At 39.0% G+C, this 11,818-nt stretch overlaps 1 protein-coding gene across 2 annotated transcripts in view; it reads right to left on the reverse strand.

Annotated features, from left to right (window-relative positions):
- LOC114159909 (gap junction gamma-1 protein-like) overlaps positions 1-5,155 on the reverse strand; it is a 118,239-nt gene extending 113,084 nt beyond the window's left edge. Inside the window, exon 1 of one of the 2 annotated variants that reach the window (XR_003598682.1) lies at positions 4,379-5,155. The gene's annotated coding sequence lies outside the window, so the exon portion shown is untranslated. The remainder of the gene's footprint in view (positions 1-4,378) is intronic. The other variant, XM_028042168.1, reaches the window with a different exon arrangement.
- Positions 5,156-11,818: the final 6,663 nt, after the last annotated feature.

The raw sequence follows: 11,818 nt of genomic DNA on the forward strand, positions 1-11,818 counted from the left end.
ACCAAATCTGAAGGGACCAAATCTGAAGCCTTGCTGCTCAACGGACATGTACAGTTGCAGCTTAAAGTTAAATGAAACAAAGATAAAGCCTCTTAGGTACAAAAACAGGAATTATAGTTGGATCATTTAAGATGAGGCTTTCAAATCTGAGAACACTGAAACAACTGCCAAGCGTGTTGGTGGCAGAATCGTGCTCTGGGGTTGACGGATGGTTATACTGACAAAATGAACAGCTAGGTCAAAGGTCAAATTTATTTATAAAACATGCTTCCAACAACTCAAGCTGCACAGAGTGCTGTACAAGGGGAAAAAAAGTCAAAAGGCGTAACAGTGAAGCGATGATGTTAGAAACTTGGACATAACTGGGTGTCCAACAGAGCAATGACCTTAAGTCACTGGTGTACAAACATTTTCCCAGAGGAATCAAAACTGATTAACCTATTTCATTTAATTAAAAATACAAGAATGAGTTTATTGTGATTTTTCTCTCCTTTACTTCTACCGGTTTGACAATAGACACATACAAAATCTTTAAAGATCCCAAAAGTAAAAAAAGTCTTCGGACTGTTGCCTTATTAAAAGAAAAATTCATATTTAAAAATATTTCAAACAGACAATTGGCCACTGGGCCTCACTTTGGACAACCTCTACTCATCTACACATTAAGAAATGGGTTTGAAATGGCCGTCCAAAACTTGGACTTCAGCCCTATTGAAAATCTATAAATCATACTTAAACATTTAAAGCCATAAATGACGTTTCTTAACCCTGCCAAGAAAGAGAGAGAGATTGAAGTGTGGGTGTATGCAAACATTTCAGCGTGATGATCAGAGGTGGGAAAAGTATCCAAAATTTGAACTCAAGTAAGAGTAGCACTACTTCAACATATTTTTACTGAAGTAAACGTAAAAGGTACACGTCCAAGAAGTGATAAGAGTAAAATAGTATTTCTCAAGCACTGAGTAACTGATCAAATTATTAATTATTTAATATTTTAAAAAATACATAATCAGAAATGATGTGGAATTTTTTATATTTTAAGGACAAAAATGACAATAATTTATATAAGTAATAAAAAATATCAAAATTGGGCAAAATAAAATGTTTCCAAATCAGTTTCTTTCAATAATAAACTTATGAAACTTTAGCAAAAACTGCAAGTGAGTATGAATGTTTGTTTTTCATTCAGAATCCAGACATTTCATTTAAGAGCAGAAGCTACTTCATATTCAAATTACTCAAGTAAAAGGAAAAAGCACCACATAGTAAAAATACTCCTAAAAGTATATTTTAAATAAAATTGAGTTAATGTAACCAGTACTCAACAATGAGTATACATATTTTTGACCAAACAGCTGAGATAAAAGCGATAGTGAACTTTATTTGCTCTTCTTATCATTGCAGTTGCATCATCTGTGCTCCTTGGGAAAAGAAGATCTCGACAAAGTAAAAAAAGAAAAAAGATGGCATAAGATCACATTCATATCTGTGATGATTGGATGTAAACGTATGACCAGAACTGTATATAGTGGTATGCACTGTGCTGCTTAGTGTTAAATTAAATTATAAGGCCCTTTATCTGATGCGCTCTTTCAAAAGTCCTTAAAGGAGATCTAATACATCTTCAGTTTAATGGACCATCACTAATCATAACCCCCACAGTGATTCCAGCTTTTAACTGCAAATTAAAAGCACAGCACGCTAAGGCACTGTACAAAATGTATACCATTATTGATTTCCCATATAAAACAGGTTGTTGGGATTTCAGCGCAAGGCAATTAGGGCAGAGTCAAAAGATCTGGATTGAGTTTTGCAGAGATGGGATTTTTATCCAATGTCTGTGTTCATAATAAAATAAAACATGAAGATTTTACTCTCTACAAAGTTGTCGTTTCTTTATGAGAAAAGCATATTTACATAATTGAAGACAGCTTTTCTATATAGTTTGTATTTTTATATATGTAAATATTGTATATAAAGTACCTGCTTATGTATGCAACCTAGAAAGTTATCTACGCTGCTGTCCTTTTCTTTCCTTCTTGGACCGATTCACGTGGTTCAATTTCTGAAGACTGCAAGTAAAAAATATATAAATTTTTCTCTTTCACAGGAATATTGAATATAAATCAGCACAACAGACAACCAAGAGACTATGTATCATTTCTTTGGCTTTTCTAGGACATCCTTTGATCATTTAATAAATAGCCATGCACAATTTATCACTCATATCTGCAAGGTCAGGATTTTAGTTTATATTTTGAGCCAAATGGACGAGAAAATTTCCCTCACCCCCCCACAAAAAGAACGCTGCATGGTAAATTGAAAGAGGAGTTTAGTTTGAGGTTAAGGGGCATTTCTCAGCTGCCAAACAGAATATGCTCCTCATCTCTCTCTCTGAGTGCTGCAGAGCAAAGGGGTTGACTTTTCCTCTTGTCTTCTATCACAGCGAGTGAAATAATGGTCTGTGTCGCAAGTGCGGGGGATAACAAGCAGGGAGGAGAACCGGAGAAATGGACTGTCTCACTAAATACTTTCACATACTGAAAATGTTAATGAGGAATGTGAGGCTGTGAAATGCCAAAACTGCTTTCCCTTGATGGAACCAAAAATAGAGTGGGGGAAAACTGAGGTGGCAGCTTGCCAACATAAAAATAAAAAAATTATGGAAAAAAAAACCAAAAAAAACACAAAGTTTGATACGGTTAGAGCGAGAATCACTCAGTAGCACTAAGAGCTTTCAGCGGCAAGGCTCCAAAATCCATCACAATGACTTCACATGTAGCAGGGATTTTCTCAAGCACAGAGGGAGAAACTCATTATGGTGGCTCATATTTAAGCTGTTGCTGCTGTGGCACTGACAAATTGCTCCACACTGAAACCAATGTGGCAAATTTCCAAAAACAGCCCTCTCCTCATCACGGTGAACTACTCCAGGTGTTGGCTGGAAGTGTTGGGGAATGTTTCTCCTGATGTGCCGGGAAAATGACTGAAGATGTGTGCAGATGGAAGGACGGCCAGAGCCTTATTTGGTAAGCGCTACAGTGAGGCGAAAGGAAGTAAAAGGTAACAGTGGAGTAAAGATGGAGGTGACAAGAATTACATAACTCATTTGCCTAAAGGTGGAGCTTTAAAGGCTGATTAATCAATGTTAAAATCATTTTTAATTAACTCTGTAACCTGCTGCTTTTGTATTTTGTTGAATACACCAGTATTCCACGGCTCTTATTTTATCTAATTTGTTTCATTGAAGGGGCAAAGGATATTTATCATTATAAGAACTTAAATTTTATTTTATTTGTTTTATTTAACCATCATTCTACCAGGAAAATAAAATCTCTACTGAGGAAGAGCTGGCAAAAAGGCAATTGTTGTTTTGTGCAGCATAAAACAATATTTAAAAGGTACAGACAACTCAAACACCATAAATACAAAAAATAGCATTTAAAATATGACAAATTTGACAATAAATGCTCATTTCAAACATGGTCCAGTCAATTAGACATTGGTTGGAATTGTTCGATTTTGCCTGACTTGCAGATCAAACTGTAAAAAGAAATAAAAATGTTTTTTTTTTTACTTACTATTCATTAAATACATCAAAACAAAGAGCTCACAGTTTGGTGATGTAGAGAAGTCAATTAACTTACAGTACACACTTTAAAAAAATGTTGAAGGTTATGTGCTCATGCAAGAATCTGCTGCTAAATGTCTTTCTTTGTTGTTTTTTTTAATGAATTTTCCATCTAAATGAAAACATCTTTTATGAAAATACAAAGCTATTTATGAAACACCGTTTTAAAAATGTTTCTCGATTCTGTTGGAACCTGTTCCAAGTAGAATCTACAAGTTTTCCATATTCATCAATATTCTCATCAAAATCCAAAGACATTACCTCTGTTGCTTTGTTGGGGAATGCTTCTGCGTGCTTGCCAGAGCATAAATTGTTAATTAAGCACATTAGTTTACATGTAAAGTCGTTATGAAGCCTGCTTGACATTTATGTAAACAGCTTCTGCAGGGAATAAATCTCTGCACCACCCATCTTACTCCTTATTGCGAGATGAGTGAGAAGTTTGACTTTTAAGTGACTTTCAAAAAAGTGATGACCAGGAATTAGTATTTCAGATTCCTCCTTGTCTGTTTACATTCCCCCAAAGCCTTGTTGTGTCTACAGAGAAGTTATGTGTACCTTATTCCAAATAGAAGAATAGACAGAAAGGAAACGCTGATTCTGATTTGATGAGGATATGGTTTGTGCTTTCCGGTGCCATGCGGTGCGCCTGCATGTGACCCTGATTTATCCGTTCATTTTCCACCGGATTAGTTTTGCGCCCAATTAGGATTTAAACGATCTTTCAGTGAACAGACGCGTTCTTACCGCTATGCGAGTCTGTGAAGATGCTTTAAGGTGTAAGACGATCCTTTGTTTGGGGACGGAGGGAAGGTCGTTTTGGACTTGCTGAGGTTCCGCCGTTGATCCTTTCCTTGTGTTATTTCCCTCTCGGGGAGGAAACAGCAGGACGTTTCTCCGACGGCTTGTCAATGTTCACCTCGCAGCACCACTACGAAGACGTGTGCAGGCACTCTTTGTCCATGTGTTCGCTCCTCAGTCGAGCTGAACGGCGATCAAACTATGTGGTCTGCTGCGTAAAACCGGTGCCAAGATTCCTGCGGGCCCGTTCCGTTGCAAAGATGCGAGACAATAGTCTGGTCATTTTGGCAGGGATCGAACCTCCTTTCAGCTGAATCGGCCGATTTAGAAGCGAATCTCGGGCGCTCGTCCCTTCACATCGCTCTGGCTGCCTGGCTCGGGAATTCAGCGATAAATATGTCAGTGGCTCACATGCCTGTTGGCTCCGGCGCTGCCTTTCGGGTCCCTCATCTTTGCTCTTCCTCGCAGGAGGAGTGGTGAACAGTTGCCGATCTGTTGATCACCTGAAGATCCGCCCGCAAGCAGCGTGTTTATCCGGGCCGCAGCGCTCCTTCCACGCAGCCCGAACCTTTATTGGCTGATCGGGGGAGCTCGGTGAGTGACAGTCGGATCCTCTCAGTGGAAGCCCGTCGACCCTTCGTTTGCAGGGAGCGATGTGTAGGGGTGCGTGTGTGTGTGTGTGTGTGTGGGGAGGAATGGGGAGAGAGGAAAAAAATGGGAAGATGTTGCGCGTACACGTGTTTTGGCGGTGCGCGCACCCGACAGGTCATACATCTCGGGTCCATAAACATCTGCTTCAACATGAGAGCCAGCGTTAAACAAAGCTGCAGCCTGCCGGAGTATTTCAGAAACAGCCGTGTTGACACTATTTAATAAGCAATGTGTTACATGGTAATAAATAATATTGGCTAAATTTGGATTCATATATGCAGAAAGCTTTCATAGGCACATTTTGTCACATTACAACTAACTTCAGTTTCAGAGACATGTGCTAAATTTGATTTTACACAAAAAATTTGAAACGTGCGGTGTGCATGTTTTGCCTTCTTGTAAATGAAATCTAGCAGTACACACATAGTCTAAGCACCATACACTGGAATCTAGATCACGCAGCAAATCGATGTGTTAGAATGGCCCAAAGTTCAGAGCTAAATTTTATTGAGAACATGTGGCAATATATGAAATGTTCTGTTCACAGATACCAATCCGGCTGAGCTGCAGCAGTTTTCTAAAGAATAGGCAAGAAAAATTCAGTCTCTAGATTTTTTCAAAGCTGGCATAAACATACTTGCCGCTGCAATTGCAACAAAAGTGAGACCACTGAGGTTTTATTGCGCCTTTTCAAAAATTAGGACTCAAAAAACAACTCATTTACACAAAGTGTTAATAGAAAAAAAGAAGGGAAATTCCAATGCACTCAATGTGCAAATTTTGCAACAATCTCATAGAGATAAATTTGATTTGTTGGGCCAGTAAAGCTGGATAAACAACTGATTTGATAAGTGACAGTTTAGACTCTGTCTCTTTTTGACGCCTTCTAACGTCAAACAAGCATGTCTTTTTGTCAGGATCTGTGTTTTCTGTGTTCATTTAGAGTTTTTTGTGTCCTTGAGTCTCTTCGTTGTCCTGTCCTCCCCTTGATTGTTCCCAGGTGTGTCTCGTTCTGTCATTACCCTCCCATGTATTTAACTCCACCTGTGTTCCTTGTTCCTCGTTGGGTCCTTGTCAATGTCTTGTTGATGCGTCTCTGTGCGAGCTGCCTGTTTTGGACTGTGTTTTCGCCATTAAATTCCGTTATTCATCTTACCTGGGTCCGCTGCGTCTGCCTCACCAACCCTCACCACACCGTTCCATGACACTTTTGTCTTCTATGTTCCAAAAATATGCCATTAGTAATCACTTTTTAATTTTCTTCTATTTCTGTAATCATATTAAGACTCATTAACCACAGTGGGGTGCATTTGGTAAAAACTGCCTCACTATATTTGATAGAAAATGATCCATTACAGAATTTCTCCATTTCAATGCAAAGCAGGAGCCTTCAGGATATGATGTCTGTGATACGATCAACATCATCTCCTGCTGAGAAACTAGCTGGACGGCTCGGATCATTCCAAGGTGCTTAAGCGGTTCAGTCTGAGCGAGGCCCTTCATCTGGTCCAAATGTGCTTTCGCCGAAGGCCTCGAGCGGTGGGACACACATGGCTCATTTGGCAAATTGAAACCGCTGGTTGTTTTGAGTTTGCTGCTTGATTGTTCTAAAGCACAAGTTCATCCGACCCCTCCGTCTGATTCTGCAGACATCCATGCTCGTCCTCCCTAAATCAGTTTGCAGGCTACATTCTGGGGGAAACTGTTATGCAATAACAAGCGATATGATTCAGTGTTGCAGTTCCTTCGGGTGACCAAGTGGGAAAAAGTCACACAGTTGTGCAACGTCTTTGCTAGCATGTGTGCGAGTGAAATTGCCTGCACACAAACGTCGACCTTGCCAGAGCCCAAATTGTGACAGACCTTCTGGAAGGAAGATAACAAAATGTTATGCAATGACTTTCTGTGAGAATACAAGGATGCACTAAGGGAAGGTTAAGGAACAGGTGGAGGTCAAGATTACAAAACAATTTCTTCTTGGGACCAAATAAAAATATTTTACATCACTTGCTCTTCTCAATTAAAGACCAAAATAAACATTTTAGTTTGAGAAAAATGTTTGTTCTCATTAATATCTAGCAGATTTCACATTTGAATGAGTCAGATCATCAAACCCAGTTTAATATTGAATACAAACAAGCAAAAGCAGTTGAAAATGATTTCATTTAACAAAGGGAAGAGCTATGTGAACCAAGTTGACCATGTGTGAGATTGTTACACTTGGAGATAACTAAAAATGAACATTTTAAATGGCTGAGAAAGGAATTTTGGGACTCAGAGTTGGACGCAACTTTTTCCAAATACCTTTTCTTGTTGTTAAATCAGGTAGACTGACCTTAACTAAGGCAAAGAAGACCTGCAAAACTTTAGATGTTTTCTTTTGTAACTTAGTTTTTCTGAGAAGGATCATCACCGCTCCATGTATTTTCAATTTGTAGAGAAAACATGTGACTTAAAAGTCTGTACATATAAAAATTCCAGTTTCAAGGCATTAAATTAGGAAGTAAACGTTTAAGTCATTTGAGTCTTGCTAGAGAAACTGGAGTTAAATTGGGTTAAACAAGGTGAATTAATAATCTAGCAAGAGAGATTATAGTTTCACATGTCAGGCCAGATGGAATAGATAGCATTACCCTTAAAAAACAACCTTTAAAATCATAAATTGAGAGCTGAATTTTGATATTTACTTTTATTAAAACTTTAACTTTGTTAAACCAAGATGAATAAAAACATATAGGAGGATTTTGTATGACCGGACCAATATGAAACATGACAAACATAAAATTTTTTGCAGCAAACAATGCATTTTCGCTGCATTGTTCCTGCCATTTGTCGCTCTACGTCATGGGAAGCCAGCACCTTTGACCTCTGATGCTCCACAAAAGGAGCAGGTTTAAAAGTGGCAGAAAATGAAACAGACCAAAACATCTTTTCAATTCCTGCTTGTGATTTATTCTGCGGTTGCTTCAGACATCATTTCATCCCTCCGCAGTTGGTGCAGTCGTGATATTGTTTGTCAGATGACTAAACATTAATCATCTCCACTAAGACTTTAGATCTATTAATGATTCCTGGCTGTCTTTTATCCCCCCCTCTGCTTGTAGATGATTTTCATACCACCAAGCCTTCCTGAGCTGCCTACTGCTGGAGATTCCAGAGGAAAAGATTGGTTCATGATGCTAGCAGGATGAGACAAGTGTGACTGAGTCACTGACACACGGCAGAGCCACGGCGGTCCATAGTAGCAGAGAGACAGGCCAGAACACATGAACACAAGAAATGCAAATACACTGCAGGGAAAGGTGACAGATGAGGTGCTTAGGAGAAAGCTGCAAAGGAACAGGAGGAAATTGCCCCAAGCAGGCCCTGAACCAAAGTCTGCTCCGGTCTATTTTTAGCAAGGGCCACAGATTGTAACAAGTGCTCCGAGGCCCCGTGTTCAGACGGGCAAGAGCTGCTGCCATACATATCTGCAACCCGGGGCCAGGCACGATCCCGGCTCAGGAAGAGCTGGAACAAACACGCTAACTGAAAACATGTGTAAAGTTCAAAACGCTCTAATGGAGCAGCTGTGTGATGGGATGCAATCCCCCAAGCAGCCTCCACATGTCAATACCCCAATCAGAGCCGAGCCACAGCTTCACTCCTGCTCGTCTAGTTTGGGCTTTCACGGTCACAAGTTCCTCGGCCTCAGCCGTTCTCTTTCCCCTCGGCGTTGGGAAAGGGCAGGACAGCCCCCCGTTTGCCGAAAAATAAATCACTTGTCTTGCTGGACAGGATTGACATTCAGTGCAAAATGTCAAAAGTCGCTCAAGTCATATTTGGCTCTTCCCGTTTGTGCTCTAACCTTCGTCATCTACAACACCTCCAGTACTGCTGCCGGGATATTGTCAGCGGTGAGTGATGAGGGCCTGAGCTGTTCAGACAGCAGAGTCTTCTGAAGGTGTGACAAAGACTTAAATCGTTATCCATCCCGAAGTGTGCTAAAATGGTGGTCTGAGGAGTGATTAAAGAGGCTGCCATCAATATATAGCAACTTTACTTAAAGGCTTTTTGCCCAACAGGGTCCATCTTTTTCTAGAAATATTGACTGTGGTCAGTTTCTGAGAGTGTAGTATCTCCAGTTCGGCATTAGTCACTTTTCTGCTGTGCAGTCCTTTGTCTTTGTTTTTGGCTGGAGTTTTACTTGGACGGTCAATTTTTAACACAAAAACATGCTGAGCTGCAAGCAGCTTTTTCTGCTGACAGTCATAAAGTAACAGCTTTTATGTTTGGAGACCACCGGATAAATCTGCACTCAATCCAACTTTATTACTGGAGCACTTTAAAGTAGTGGTGTCCTAACTTTTTACCATGAGGGCCAAAATCATTAACTTGGAGGCACTTGGAGCGAAAAAACTTTATATTTTTATGACACTTTTGCCTTTTTAAATTTTATCTGTTCAATTATAAACAAAACAAATTAAATGATATTAAAATCAAAACATTGTGGGATTTTTGCAGAAAAATTGATTTGTTAATCATTGAAGATACAAAACATAAAAAGGTCTTTACACATTCCCACAGTTTGAACATTTTCTTAGTTAATTTACTTATTTGAGAAGTAAGATTTGCTTTGGAGAAAAAAATAGGTCAATGTTTGTGGTTCTAGTAACTCCAAAGATAAATGCAAATCTAATTTTTTTTTTTACTTTAAATTTTTTCTCAGATGTTATTCATTTGTTAGAAATGTTGCCTTAAAAGATGGAAAAAGAGTGTGTCTGCATCAAACACTCATGTTTGCAGGCCAGATTTGCTCCAGTTTAAAATTGAGGCCGTTCAAAATCCTTCAGAGGGCCGTAAATGGCCCCTGCGCCACACATTGGACGCCTGTGCTTTAAGGTAACCATGACAGGACCAAAGCATCTATCAATGAAAATAGGTTAAAAGCTAAAAATCTAACGGTATTCAATAAAATAAAACACAATAAAACAGCACAAAAATAATCTAAAAACCAACATAAAACTCAGTTTAAACCATCTCACAAGGGGTCAAAGGTCACGGTGAAAATATGGGTTTTCAGAAGAGGTTTAAAAACCACCAGTGAAGACGACTGTCTAATTTCAGAAGCCAGATTGTTCCACAATTTGGGAAAGTCAAAGCCAGACAGTTTTCACGCAACAAAGATGAAGTCAAGATGAAAAGCTGTGTGTAGAATACCAACTGTGCTGTTGTTGCTTCCAAATGCATTAATTTATTAATCATCAGTAGGTCTGACCAGCGCTATAAAAGCAGTACCTTGTGTATCAACCCAACGCTGAAACGGAAAGATGCAAACGGTAGTTTTCAACAATCTTGGAGTTCTAAGTCCATTTTCAGGCATTTTGAAATCCATCATTCTGAAGTGAAAGAAACTCAAACTTCCAGCAACAAGATGTCAGAGACCAGAAGAGATCTAGTGGAAGTGTTATCAGAGAAAGGCTGAACAAGTAGGGCGAGTTTCAAACAAATCACAGGTTTGAAAAGTTGTATCTGTAAAAAAAAAAACCCATAAAATATCTGGAACAGTTTTCTCTGAATGGAGAAGAGGAGCTGTCTGGTGAAACCCAAAGAGGACGGACTGGCACAAACACAAGCAGAGGGCCGGGAACCTATTAGTTACTGAGTCACCAACTCCTCTGATTACCAAAGTACTGAACAATCAAATGTGAGGCCATCTGCCTGACAGCTGGTTTGGCCTAAACTGTCATCAACTGCAAACAGGAACACTGAAAAAGAAAAGAAATAAGATTATACAATCGGCCATGTTGAAAAACACATTTTTTTTGTATTCTCTCCATCCTTCTCATCTTTTATTCACATTTTCCCTTAACTCTCTTCCTGTCTTTTTCTCTCCTTATGCAGTGCAACTGAAACAAACCCACGTGGAGCATTGTAGCAAAAGCTGGAATGATTTTCAATTAATGCAAAAATAAATTAATAAATAAATAAATAAATGTGGGAGCCAAAATCCCTCAACAAGGTGAGACTAAAAAAAAGACTAGCAAAATGACTCCTTAAAAATGTGCGCATTTATTTTCTTCTATTTTTAAGAAACAAGAACTCATTAAGTGCCTTATTTGTGATATAGATGTTTTAAATATTCACAATGAATTAAGACAGTTTAGGGTATTTTGTCCAAACCTCTTTGTGTCTGAGAAACTGCTTCCAGCCTCGTCAACTTTTAAATTAAATCCGGTGTCAACACAGCTCATAATTAAACTGGAATAAATTAACGGGTTTTACATAAAGGATTTTTTTTAAATATCCATGTTTTAGCTACTTAAATGCAAAATATCTCAATTATACTTAGCCAACAATCCTAACCTGTCGCTTTGCTTGTGCCTCCATCCCACACCCTGCCAGTCATTCACCGCCCACAATGTCCCCAAAATGACTGATCGATCACGGTGAGCGTCAGAAAAGTTTCTATTTGCTCTCTGATGGTCGACAGGTGCACAATTCTGCCTGTTGCACTTTAAATTCAGCCACGTTGGAGAGACTTTCTGGCACAAAACTGCCTGTTTAAGGTATTAAAACGGGCAATTTAAGTTGAGACTTTGACTTGGCCATTCCAGTGTAAAATTTAACATTTTTTAAGCAAGGTTTTGTATAGCACATTTTCAATAACACCGAGTAGAAGAACCATGAAAACAATAAAAACATTAAATTCAAGGGGCAAAAAAAACAACTATATCTTGTTCCAATTGTTATTCA

This window comes from Xiphophorus couchianus, chromosome 16 (assembly GCF_001444195.1).
Source record: "Xiphophorus couchianus chromosome 16, X_couchianus-1.0, whole genome shotgun sequence".
Taxonomy (NCBI): Eukaryota; Metazoa; Chordata; class Actinopteri; order Cyprinodontiformes; family Poeciliidae; genus Xiphophorus; species Xiphophorus couchianus.